We start from the raw sequence: 13,511 nt of genomic DNA on the forward strand, positions 1-13,511 counted from the left end.
ACAGTCTAATGTACGACCAAGTTAGACCTTCAAATCTTCAAATACCACTCAAAGACAGTCTAATGTACGACCAAGTTAGACCTTCAAATCTTCAAATACCACTCAAAGACAGTCTAATGTACGACCAAGTTAGACCTTCAAATCCTCAGACTCTGCAGATATAGTCTAATGTACGACCAAGTTAGACCAGATTCTGCTCAGTGACAGTCTAATGTGCGACCAAGTTAGACCGTCAAGTCCTCGGATTCTGCCCAGATATAGTCTAATGTACGACCAAGTTAGACCAGATTCTGCTCAGTGACAGTCTAATGTGCGACCAAGTTAGACCGTCAAGTCCTCGGATTCTGCCCAGATATAGTCTAATGTACGACCAAGTTAGACCAGATTCTGCTCAGTGACAGTCTAATGTGCGACCAAGTTAGACCGTCAAGTCCTCGGATTCTGCCCAGATATAGGCTAATGTACGACCAAGTTAGACCTTCAAGTCCTCAGATTCTGCTTAGTGACAGTCTAATGTACGACCAAGTTAGACCTTCAAGTCAGATTCTGCGAATACAGTCTAATGTACGACCAAGTTAGACCTTCAAGTCAGATTCTGCAAATACAGTCTAATGTACGACCAAGTTAGACCTTCAAGTCAGATTCTGCAAATACAGTCTAATGTACGACCAAGTTAGACCTTCAAGTCAGATTCTGCTTAGTGACGGTCTAATGTACGACCAAGTTAGACCTTCAAGTCAGATTCTGCAAATACAGTCTAATGTACGACCAAGTTAGACCTTCAAGTCAGATTCTGCAAATACAGTCTAATGTACGACCAAGTTAGACCCTCAAGTCAGATTCTGCAAATACAGTCTAATGTACGACCAAGTTAGACCGGATGCTGCTCAAATACAGTCTAATGTACGACCAAGTTAGACCCGATGCTGCTCAAATACAGTCTAATGTACGACCTAGTTAGACCAGATGCTGCTCAAATACAGTCTAATGTACAACCAAGTTAGACCTTCAACCGCTCAGATACAGTCTAATGTACGACCAAGTTAGACCTTCAACCGCTCAGATACGGTTTAATGTACGACCAAGTTAGACCTTCATCTGCTCAGATGCTACCTAGTGACAGGTACATTTCTGAATTGTAGTCTAGTGTACGACTACCCCTTTTATAAGCAGATTCAGCCTAATGGACGGCTCATTCTGCTCATATACGGTTTAATGTACGACCCAGTTAGACCTTCATCTGCTCAGATGCTACCTAGTGTACGGTATATTTCTGAAGTGTAGTCTAGCGTACGACTACCCTCCTTTCATCATCAGACACAGCCTAACGGACGACTCATCCTGCGACTCCAATACGGTCTAGCATAAGACCCATTTGGGTCTTCAACTCAGACACGATCTGGCATACGATTCGGTCTGATCTTCTATCCCCAGTGAAATCACCCGCTTAATGGAGGTTTCGTTCTGCAACTCAGAAACGATCTAGCATACGATCCATTCTGATTTTTCATCCTCAGCAAAGTCATCCGCCTAACGAACAGCCCACTCTGGTATTCAGATACGGTCTAGCATATGATCCATTCTGATCCCTTATCCCCAGCAGCATATAACACACTCTGACTCGGTACGACATCCATGTCTTCAGATATCGTCTAATGAACGACGCACCCTGAAGTTCTCATCATCAAATTCCCTGAATGGCATCTTTAAGCCCATCTCCATCAAGACTAGCTCCTGATTGACAAGCGCAAATTTTTGGGCATTTTAGTGTTCAATAATCTTCCACCTCCAGACCACGAATGGTGCACATACCATTCTACTCTCTCGGTTCAAGAATATTGAACAGGGGCAGCTGTCATACCCCAAAATTTGCCCATTAATATTTCAAGACATTTTTCAGGGCATTCCGAATCATTTTTATGACACTGATCTCAAAGGAACGAATGCCCAGCTCACGAATGGCCCAATCCAGAAAATGGCCCAAACTGGCCTGTTCGCTACACGCTCGCCTAGCGAACGTTACATTCGCTACACGCTCGCCTAGCGAACGTTCGCTACACGTTCGCTACCAGCTCGCCTAGCGAAGCTGACAGACAACAAAAATTTCCGGGCTTCATTCTGAGCCCATTAGGTCATGAAAAAGAGCATTATAAATACCAGTACTTCAGTAATGAAAAGGGGGAACGAAAACGGACGAAAGGAGAACCCTAACAAGCAAACCCTAGCGCTCACAAACGGAAAACCCTGAAGGAAAAGCCGGCGGCCGCAAAGCTACCTCCGTCCAACTCAATCCGGCTCGCCAACTCAAGGTTGCAATTCGATTGCAAATAGGTTTGCATTACTATTATCGCTTCATTTTCTTAATTTGCATGTGATATCGCTTTATGTTCTTAACTTGCATGTGATATCATAATTGAATTCATAAACATATTTGAGGTTTTGCATGTGAGTTTAAGTATGCCAGCCTATCCTGAATGTTTGACCATATTATTTCTGTGATTGAATACCATAAGACTTGCCGCATGCTGAGATTATACTGTTCTGAAATTCAAAACCCGCAGCCGCTCGCTAGCACATCGCTAAGCGAGCCCGTAGCGAATATTCGCTAGGCCTTCGCCAGGCGAGGCAGAGGCGAACGGGACAGTAGCTTATATTTCGTTTGTTCTGTGCTATGCTTCTCTGATCTGTTCCCTTATCATCATACATGACATTTTTGCTGTTGTATTTCTTTTGCGGTGTAATCCTCGATTGCACCCTGATTTGGTATGCTAACCCGTTTGCTGAATTTTGCAAAGGTTCACACCCCAGGAAAAGATTGTTGTTTAGGTCTTCCACTTTATTTGTGGGATACCCTTGTGAAGAGCTGCCCTAAATTGCTTAATTAATTTTAATGTATTAATTTTAATGTATTATTTTTAATGTATTGATTTTAATATGGACCTAATTACTTAATCGACTACGGCTATCTAATTAATTGTAAAGCTTTGCCTTTTGAACATGTGATCTTGGACCTCTCTTTGCTGCCCTACGGTATTACAGTATAACGGTCATGTCCCGCGAATGTGGGGATACACTTAGCAATGGCCCTTCGATTAAATCATCATAAAATAAATCATAGTCCCTCGGATGTTGCCTTCGAATATATGATTTCGTCCCTCGATGACCATTCGGTGTAGCCTACGGTTAAATGATGATCGTCCCTTCGAATGCTAAGGTATCCTTACAACTGTTGCCTTCAATGACCTATCGATGACCCTACGATGACCCTTAAACATCCAAAGGGTAAAATTACTTACTTCTCAATAGTAAGGACAGTTTTACCCTCATAAGGAAAGGAAATGCCCGGAAAGACCTCGGACAGGTATAACCCTTAATTGCTCATTCATAACCTAAAACACTTTTCACATCACACATTTCCAAACTATTTTTCTAAACTATTTTCAAAACTAAACGAGATAACCATTTTGTATACATTCATACAAGAATCATTACAAAGTTAAATTCTCCTTTTCAAAACATTTCCTACACATTTCTCAAACACTTTTTCAAACTAGAAAAATATAAATGATTGAGCAATTAAGAGCCCATGGATAACCATGGATATAAAGGGTGCTAACACCTTCCCTTTGTATAATGTACCTCCCGAACCTAAGAATCTAAATTAAGGTCTTTCCTGTTCTTTTCCGCCTTTCCTTATTGGATAAAAGAAAAGTCGGTGGCGACTCTTGCTAACCGCGACATTGCGATTAAAAACACATTAAAGTCAGTTCACCGTATGACAGTACTTATCAAATGCGGGTGCCTTGAACTTCTGCGGGATCACAATCCCCTCAACCAGCCCCATATTCGACATACTCACAACCCCGGGAGTGGCATAACTTTCGAGAGCCTTGATTTTCTCTGCCAGCAACTGAATCTCTTTGTTCGGTGGCTGGATACCGTATTGACCAAACGGCTCATTATGCATGGAGAATTGATCAGCTTCTCTGTCTTCCTCCCTATCATCCTCAGCCCTAAAGAACGGAGGAAACAAACTGTCCTTCATATTATGACCCATCGGACCAGGTTGACCCCCTGTGGCAGCATCAAAACCACCGGCATTATTCACTACGCCCTCAGTCGTCCTCTTTCCACCTTCCCTAGAACCACCAAGCCCCTGGTTGGAGACACCATCCAGGTTGACACCGCTGTTGGCAGCTGAAGCCCACTCGAGCTTCTCAACTTTATCAGCAAGTGCTTTCTGCCCGACAGCAAACCCTTGCATGATATTGATCAGTTCATTCATTTTCTCCTTCAGCTCGAGAAAATCTGTATTAGGTAGATCCATCAGCCTTGGCGTGTTGCGTCTGGTGAAGTATCTGTGTGGACGGGTTGTGTGCAAGGGAATGATTCGGCGTGCGCGAGCAATGATTCCTGAGTAAACCCAAACATGTTAGAAACTGACACCTGCAAAACAGAAGACAGGTTATTATGACTCACGCATGAATGCAATGTTTATCCATATGAGGAACACTCTTTCCTTCGGTTTTGGCTTCATCGAGACAGATAAAAAATTTAACAATAGCATTCTGACATCAGGATGTCTCTCAACCAGAATCTCAATCGAGAATGTACCCTGCATATGGATAAACATGAGTTAGATGCGGATAAATGCAAAATGAGGATGATGTTGATGTATGAATGCAATGCATAGTGCCATCCTCCAAGCCATCTGAACATCTATTGCACTGAAGCCTTGATCTCTGAACTGATCACAACCATCTGGAGGAATATGTAACCACAAATCCCACTCAGGGTTCCGAAATAAACGGAACTGAAAGATACATCACCATCATCACCAGACATTCTCTGAATAGATAACCACAAGACCCTCTGAACCAGCCCGGGGAATCCTGAAATAAACAGATCCCCACTGATAAATAATACGGACAGAACTCCGACGTCTCTGAAATAAACGTCCATAAATCCGACTTATAAATAGGACTCTGATCAACGGCTGAACCAATAGTCACCATCAAAACATGCATCTGTACGAATCAACCCTCCCCTCACAGGTAAATTCTAATCAGGTTATCCTAAGGCGGATAATAGTCTCGACAATCGGGCAAAGATACTCAACGGGTTTGCCCTTTCGGGTGTGCCGTTGCAGCTCTCTTAAGATCATCTAAACCAAAGATCCGGGAAAGAACGGTCACCAAAGTCAACAGCTCAGATGAGGTGACTAGACCAAAGTGGAATACTCCACTGTGGAAGAGCTCTCTCAGATGAACCTCGTCCGGCTTGTGGTATGTCACGTCGCAACAACATGCCCAACCAGCATGTGAGGAACGTGAGACCACACTAATCCTAGGTGTATACTCGGGCCTGGGTTTTAACCCCACTCAGAACACCCACCCCAAATCATAGGAACCACCTGTACAGAGGACAACAACATGATAGTATGACGCATGCAAATATTTATGCAAATATATACACAACAGAATAATGATAAATGCCATAAATAACGCAACACAAGCAACCTAAACTATCCTAGAGAACGCTAGGAGAGACTCGCTTAGGGAGGATGGACCAGCAAAAGGTCAACTTCTAGAATCCCCAGCAGAGTCGCCAGCTGTCGCATTCGCGAAAAACAACCGGCGGGCTAAAATAAAACAAACAGAGCCGCCACCGTGCGTTATTTATCCCAAAGAGGGAAAGGAAACGCTCGAAGTAAACCTGGAAAAGACATGGTCTCGCGACCAAAGAGAGATCGGATCGGGAGTCGGTTATGCGAAGGGAAGGTATTAGCACCCCTACGCATCCGTCGTACTCGACGGGATCCACGCTCAAAAGAATAGGAGAAAGGTTACTAAAACTGCTCACAAACATCACACACACACACTGGAAACAACGCAGGTGGGATAAGAGGGGAAAGGGCTCGCTAGGATATCGCATCCTATGCCTACGTATCTCATCTGGAATGAGAATCAGAGCTACCGTAGTTCGGCTCACGCACGCCAAACTAAACACACGCAGGAAACCGACTGCCAATCGCTGGACTTACGTCAGACTCCATACAAACAGGCAAACATGGAAACCGAATGCCAATCGCTGGACTTACATCAGACTCCGAACCAACAAACACACCCTGGAAACCAACTGCCAATCGCTGGACTTACGTTAGACTCCACACAAACCAACACCAACAGGATACGGAATGCCAATCGCTGGTCTTACATCCATCTCCTAACACACAAGAAGGATAACAACCAAACTAGTTAATAGGGAGTCTGGAACTCGAGCCTAATAACTGTCAAGCAAACACACACAAAAAGAAAAAGGGTTCCCGGAGAGATCTCATGCGACCTCCTGCCTACGTACCTCATCTGGTATGAGGATCAGGGCAACGTAGTTCCCCTTAACAGGGGAGAAACTTTCTCCTAACCAGAGACTGGGGAAATGACTAACTAGAAGGGAGATTGACTCGAGCCTAATAGTTATCATGTATTCCACAATGGCCCTAGGTTGAGTTTTCTGTCTAACTTGCACAGACAGCAAGCTATCTTAATCAGCACAAGCAAAACAAAGCAAACATACACACAATTAGCACACACTATATGCAAACAAAGCGGGCTCACACAAGGGTTAAGCTGTGAATCACAAGCCAACTGTAATCGGGTGTAATTAGCTCTTAACCCTAACATTGAGAGTTAGGGTGAAGCAGATGAAATAGGAAGTGAGGGTGTGCCTCACAGCTCTTATCCCTGGCCTGGGAGAGCTTGACTCAAATAGAAGGTGTGGGAGTTCAGAAAGCAGGAACTCTTCTATCCACATATGACTGACTCAACAAAGATCTTGGGTTAATATCCACAATGCATCAACACAAGGTGTGTGAGCAAAGGGATGACTCAACTGAATAACAGGAGATGGATTGCACATCTCTTTTATCTGCCAATTGCCTTATCAAAGGTCTTTTCCTGCTTGGCACAAATATAAACAATCACAAGCATTGCCTCTTAAGGAGGGCTTCAGACAGGTGCCTGCCCAAGTAACAGGACAGGTCTTCCAGACTACATGGAGTCAAAGAAATTATACCTAGATGGTTAAGCAACCAAGCAAAGTTCAAAGAACTATAGCAAGTAAGGTACCTGAAAACAATTCAACACAATCAGTATACAATCAACAAAAGTCAAACAGACAATTAAAAGTCAACAGTACACAATTAAACAGACAAGCATCAATGCACCAAGACAAAGCACAAGCTCAACTCAAATGAGCTAAAGCAACCTACAAAACAAGTCAATATTAGTCAAGATCAACCAAGCAAACCAACTCAAGCAAATGAATCAACCTCCTTAAGGCCATATGCTTCTTATCCTGAAAACAAAGCTCACACATAAGCACCCACCACTAGGACAAGGCCTAGGGTCAAAGAGGGAGAAATAATTCAAAACAGAACATGAAAATTGACATGAATCAAATTAAACCAATTAAGAACAATATCCAAGTGGTCCCATGTCAATAGCATCAACCAATTTCATTTTACAAAGCACATAAGTCAAAACATGCAAGTTGAGAGCTCATTGAAGCAAACAGAATGAACCAATCCACATCAACTCAAAAATGATTCAATAAATCTCAAGAAAAATCATGGCTAAACAGAACACATTACATGATCATCACACCAAAAATCAAGGCATTTGGACAAGTCTAAGCATGTCAAATAAATTCCATAAGGCAAGGTAAGCACAAACAAGCTCAATTAGGGCACAATTTCATGCATCAACTTAGCACAAGCCTAAAACAGAATCCAAACATGATAAATGACTCAAACCAAATCCACAATAAACTTCAAAGTGTCTAGAATCAATGTGAAAAATTTCAAGTTCATATGATAAACATCAAGCATTTCACAAATCATCTAAGTTCATGACTATCCAAAAGTCCACAAATGACTAACCAGAAAAGAAAATCTCAAACAAATCAGAAATTCATCCAAAACTTCCACAAAAATTCATGATCAAACCTAACATCCATAAGAAGTATCATGCAAAAAATCAGATTATTTGGCATTGAATTGGCATGGAAAAGAAAATCCACAAGTCAAGTAAGCAATGGTGTGACACACATTGTCACACCTACATTAAACAGATCATAACCCAACAACCAGAAATGCTAAAAATACAAACTCAACACCAAAATTTCAATCAAAGTGTCTAGTTTAAGCATGCAAAGTTTCAAAATCATTGGATCAAAACTCATCATTTCACAAAGCTTTTGGCAAGGTGTCGCATCCTGCGAAAAATCAACCGGCGAGACTCAAAGAAAAACACACACAGAGCCGCCACTGCGCGTTATTTATCCCAAGATAGGGAAAGGAAACGCTCAGAGAAACCTGGAAAGGAAATGGTCTTGCGACCAGAGAGAAAGGGTAAGGGAGTCGGTTACGCAAGGGGAAGGTATTAGCACCCCTCACGTCCGTCGTACTCGACGGGATCCACGTCCTAGAATAAAGAAAAGGTTGCTAAACATCACACACACACACGGGGAACGCAGGTGGGGTTAGGAGAAGGGAGCTCGATAAGGTATCGCACTTTATGCCTACATATCTTGTCTGGAACAAGAATCAGAGCCACTGTAGTTCGGCTTACGCACGCCAAACAACACAAAACATACAAACAAGCAAGGGTGGCAAACATGGAGCCCGACAACCACTTGATGGAATTATGTCGGCATCCGAACCAAAACACACTCAAAAGGGCAAACGTGGAGCCCGACTGCCAATCACTGGGCTTACGTCGGCATCCGAGCCAAACACACAATCAGATAACAAGTAAACACACGCAAAAAAGAAAAAGGTTGCCCGGAGTGGTCTCGCACGACCACCTGCCTACTGTAGCACCTCAAATTTGCACCCTACCATTTTGTACATTCATTTCATACTAGGTCATAGCATTAACAATGTCCACTGCATAACATTGCATTGTCCATGTTCCCAAGTGCAAGCTCAGTTGATGGATCAGGGCAAGCTGATCAGGAGAATCAGGCAATCAAGCAAGCCAGTGCCATTTTCATTAAGACAAAGCCCTAGGGTTGATTTTTCAAGCTCATATGGTCCAAGGATCATTTTGAAGTGGTTTGGCCAAAGATTGAATGCTCAGAAGTCACCAGTCATTGTTCAGTCAACCAGAAACCCTAGAAAGTCAACTGTAGTCAACTGTGGTCAACTGTGCCCGATTTTATGGATTGGAAGGTGGGAAATGGTTTGAAAGGCCTCATTCATGTCCATATAGACTTCATTTTGCATTTCGAAGACCAAGGTTGAAGATTTGGAGGTCAGACAGAAAGTTTCCAAAAATAGCAGATGACCTGTAATCTCAGCTGCCCAAAATGGAAACTTTTTCTCCTCAAAATAACTTCATCATACAAGCTTCAAATGGAATTTTGTCCAACATGAAAGTTTAAGATCTTGTTCTCACCATTCCAAAAAGTCCAAGAACTCAAAAATCCAATTTATGGTTGACAAGATATGGCTCAGTGAATTTCAGAAAAGACCCGTAATCAGGAGGCCATAACTACCACATGGTTGGTCCGAATTGCAAGTTCTTTATATGCACAAACTCCATTTGACATGTACTTCAAGGGTGCATCATTGGATTTTTCCAAAAATGGCCAAGGCAAAAAGTCACTTTTCAACTGGACAGCTGAATTGGACCAGGGGCAAAATTGTCCAAATGTCAAAATATTTGGAATTTTGGGATGGGACCTTTTGTAGCACCTCAGGAATGGCATTTGGAGTGTGTTTGAATCCTCATCTCATGGCTAGGCCTCATAATTTGGGTTTTGGCTTGAAGAATGAAAGTGCATAAATTGGACATTTTCCATCACATGGTGAAATTCAAGAATACTTATCCAATTGAAATGATTTTTGTTTCTACACATTGCATATGGTATTTTGGACTTGTTGGAACCAAAGTTGAGCTGCTATTTGGACTGATTTGAAGGAAGGGCATTTTTGGCCATTTTGAAGGAAAATGCATTTTTGCTTACAATGCCAATTTGCTAATTACTTTGATTAATCATGATTAAGCTAACATATATAAGCTTAATCTCTTCCTAAACATAACAGAATTCTCATTCACCAAATTTTCAGATCAAAATCACAAATCTTCTCCAAGAATCTTCAAGAATTCACAAACACAAAAATCCTCCAAACTCCTTCGAAACTTGATCAATTTGCATTCTTCTTGTTGCATTGATCTCCTATTGGCAAGTACTCCATCTGTTTGTGCAAGAAAGCCACCATAACCGTGCCATACGCCACTGTACAATCAAGGTCCATTCATGGTGATTTCGAGTTGCAAGAACTAGGAGCACGATTGAGCAAAACGGAGCTTCACATTATCCTTACACGAGCTGGTACTGTTGCTGTTTCCGGAAATCGCGCGCAAATTCCATCGAATCCACTACTGCATACCAGGTATCGTCGAAAATCGATCGTCATGGTTTGTGGAATAATTGTGTGCGTGAGAAAGGCCATAGTATGTAGGTCATCGTGCTGCTCTTAGAATCAAAAATGATCGATCGTAGGCGTAGAAATCGTGACTCGAAGTTTAGATCTAGAACCTTAGACCGATCGATCCGCTCGATTTAGGAGTTGTTAGGATGATTGGAGTTGAGGTTCGTGTTCTACGTGCTCGTGCGATTCCAACGGATCTAAGTTTGTTAATTTTAGTTAAGATTTGAGTGGAGCGTGTTCTTGAGGTTTTTGCGATTTTCTGGAAAAGTTCACGGATGAAGATGATGAAATCGCGTGCCAGATCCAAATTTCCGTTTGAATATTTGATTTAGGCGTTTCCCGCCCCCGCCTTAAGAATTACCGTTTTGCCACTGGACTTAAATTATTTAATTAATTCAATTAATTCTTTAAAAATCATAAAAAATACCTAACACCTTAGAAAAATCATAGAAAAATGTAGGAAATTCAGAAAATTGCAAAAATAATTTTGTTGACTTTGTCTTTGACTGTAGATGATTTTTGACCTATTGGTCAAAGTTGTGCTTGGAATATTTTGCATTTGACCTAGGGTTTCTTCCACATGTGCATAATTTGATACCTTTGAATGATTTGATCATGAAATCCTCATATTGTATGATAAATGGCTGAAAATTTTTGTGTTGAATCTTGATTGGCTGAGGATTATTTCCATATAAATTTTGTACATTTTTGATACCTGGCCTTTGAGTTACATTTTTTTGAACTTAGGTGTGACAATTTGTGTCACACCTCTTGATGCCAATTTGTTGGATTTTTTAGCATGACCTATCCTTGTTAGAATTGATTGAAATTTGGCATGGATGCTCATTAACATGTTAGGATCCTTTGTGAATTTTTGTGGAATTGTTCATTGTATTTTCTAATTGATCATGATTTTTCATTTCTGGTGTTCATTTTTGCAAGCTCATGTGACCTAGGTTGATAGAATCATTGTGAAATGCTCATAGTGTTTTGGATATTCATGAAATTTGGCATGCTTGTAGTAGACACATGTTAGGACCTCCCTGTTTTGGTCTCATCCATTTCTTTTTTGTTTTCATTGAGTTATGAATTTTTAAAGTGGAAGCATGTGTCGATGTTGTGATTTGGAGCCTATAATTGTGCCTGTTTTTGTTGATTTTCATTGACATGGTTCCATTTGCCCAATTAAGCTGAAATTTGGTGTGCCATACCTGGATTAGGTCCTGTTTAGATGTAAATTGTTTGAGAATTTTTGGGATTGTGTTGATGTGGATTTGAATGCAATAATTCTGTTTGTAGGCTTAGGGCTTCCTTTGAACTAGTTTGCCTTATTTTGTGCATAGAAGGAGCATGATGAATGATATGACCATGAAATTTGGTAGAATAGTTCCTGACATGTGTAGCTTTCATTTGGCTTTGGTCCTACTAATTTCCCATGTAATGTCACTGTTTACCATTTGATTGAAGTTAATGTATATTTTGTAGCTTCATTTGATTGTGTTTTTGCATGCTTAGACATGTTGAATTAATTCCCATGGTTCCACTAGTCCAAATGGCTTAAAAATTGACATGTAGCTTGTTGAATGTCCTCTGTTTAGGATATAATTTTTGTGGAATTTTCCATGCTGTTTTGATATTTTTTGTGATGTGATCTTGCTGGTTGCTCTTGTATGATCCATGTTTGTTCACTTTGCCTTACATGTTGTATAGAATAAAATGTGTACATAATTTGGATATGGGACCAATTGGTATCCCTTTGTTATTGAAATAGGTTGACTTTGATCATGAATTGGTTGCTGTTTTAGGATTTTTCCTTATTTTGGACCCTAGGCTAGTCCTAGTGGTCATGTTACTTACATTTGAATGTGATTGTGGCTTTTCAGGTTAAGGAGTTAAGGCTTAAGGATATTGTTTCACATTTGGGATGTTTTGCTTGATACTTGTAAACTAATGTGGCTGTTTTGTAGGATGCATAGCATTTGAGCTTTGAGCCTTGTGCCTTGCACATTGTTGTTTGATTGTACATTATTGATTCTTATTGTTGTTGTCTGATTATGAATGGGATGCTGATTCTGTTTGACTTTTGTACAGGTACCCTTAGTTGCTCAGTTCTCTTAAGAACTTGCTTTGCATTGCTTTGCTTATAAGCAATTGGCATTGAGGTATAGAACCTTCTTCTTCATGTAGTCTGGAGACCCGGCTGTTACCGGGCCGGGCACATTGTCTGAAGTCCTCCTTAAGAGGCAATGCTTGTGTATGTTTATATTTGTCCTAAGCAGGAAAAGTCCTCATTTGAGGCAATTGGTGGAAGGTAGGGATAAGCAATCTATCCCCCACTATTCTGTGAGTCTTCTCCTTGCTCCCATTACATGGTTGTAGCATTGAGATCCAAGCCCAAGATCTTGTACATTGTACAGTCGAGTCTATGTCCTGAGCGTAGAAGGGTCCCCCCATTCTGGACCCACGCTCCCTTGTCTGATGCTCTCTCTGACTTGAGATAGAAGCAATGAGGCACACCCCTCATTACCTTTCATCTGGCTTCACCTTAGCCCCTCAATGGCAAGGTTAAGAGCTAACCTGACCCCGATACAGAGGCTTGTTTGTTGAGGTTGATATGACCCCTCGACTAAAGCTTAACCCTGATGTTTGAGCCCCTTGTTGGTGTGTTTATTTCATGCTGTATATGTTTGTGTGGTGTGATTGTATCCCCTAGGTTTGCTAGACTCCGCGTAGTCTCGTTTGCATGTCAATTAAGGTAGCACGGTTCCTTCGTATAGGACTTCCTTTCTTGCTTGAGCTTTCCTAAAACACAAACAAACATTATCCCCTCTTAAGGATACGTCCACTCCTTCTACTACAGGTGAGTAAGTCTCCAAAGGTCGAGCATCCGGTAGATTGCGTAGTGACGTTATCCACTTAAAAAACACAAACCAACAGGAATAGTTTAGCCGAACTACGGCAACTCTGATTCTCATGTCCAGATGAGATACGTAGGCACGAGATGCGATGTCTT

This window comes from Lathyrus oleraceus, chromosome 5 (genome assembly GCF_024323335.1).
Source record: "Lathyrus oleraceus cultivar Zhongwan6 chromosome 5, CAAS_Psat_ZW6_1.0, whole genome shotgun sequence".
NCBI classification, from domain to species: Eukaryota; Viridiplantae; Streptophyta; class Magnoliopsida; order Fabales; family Fabaceae; genus Lathyrus; species Lathyrus oleraceus.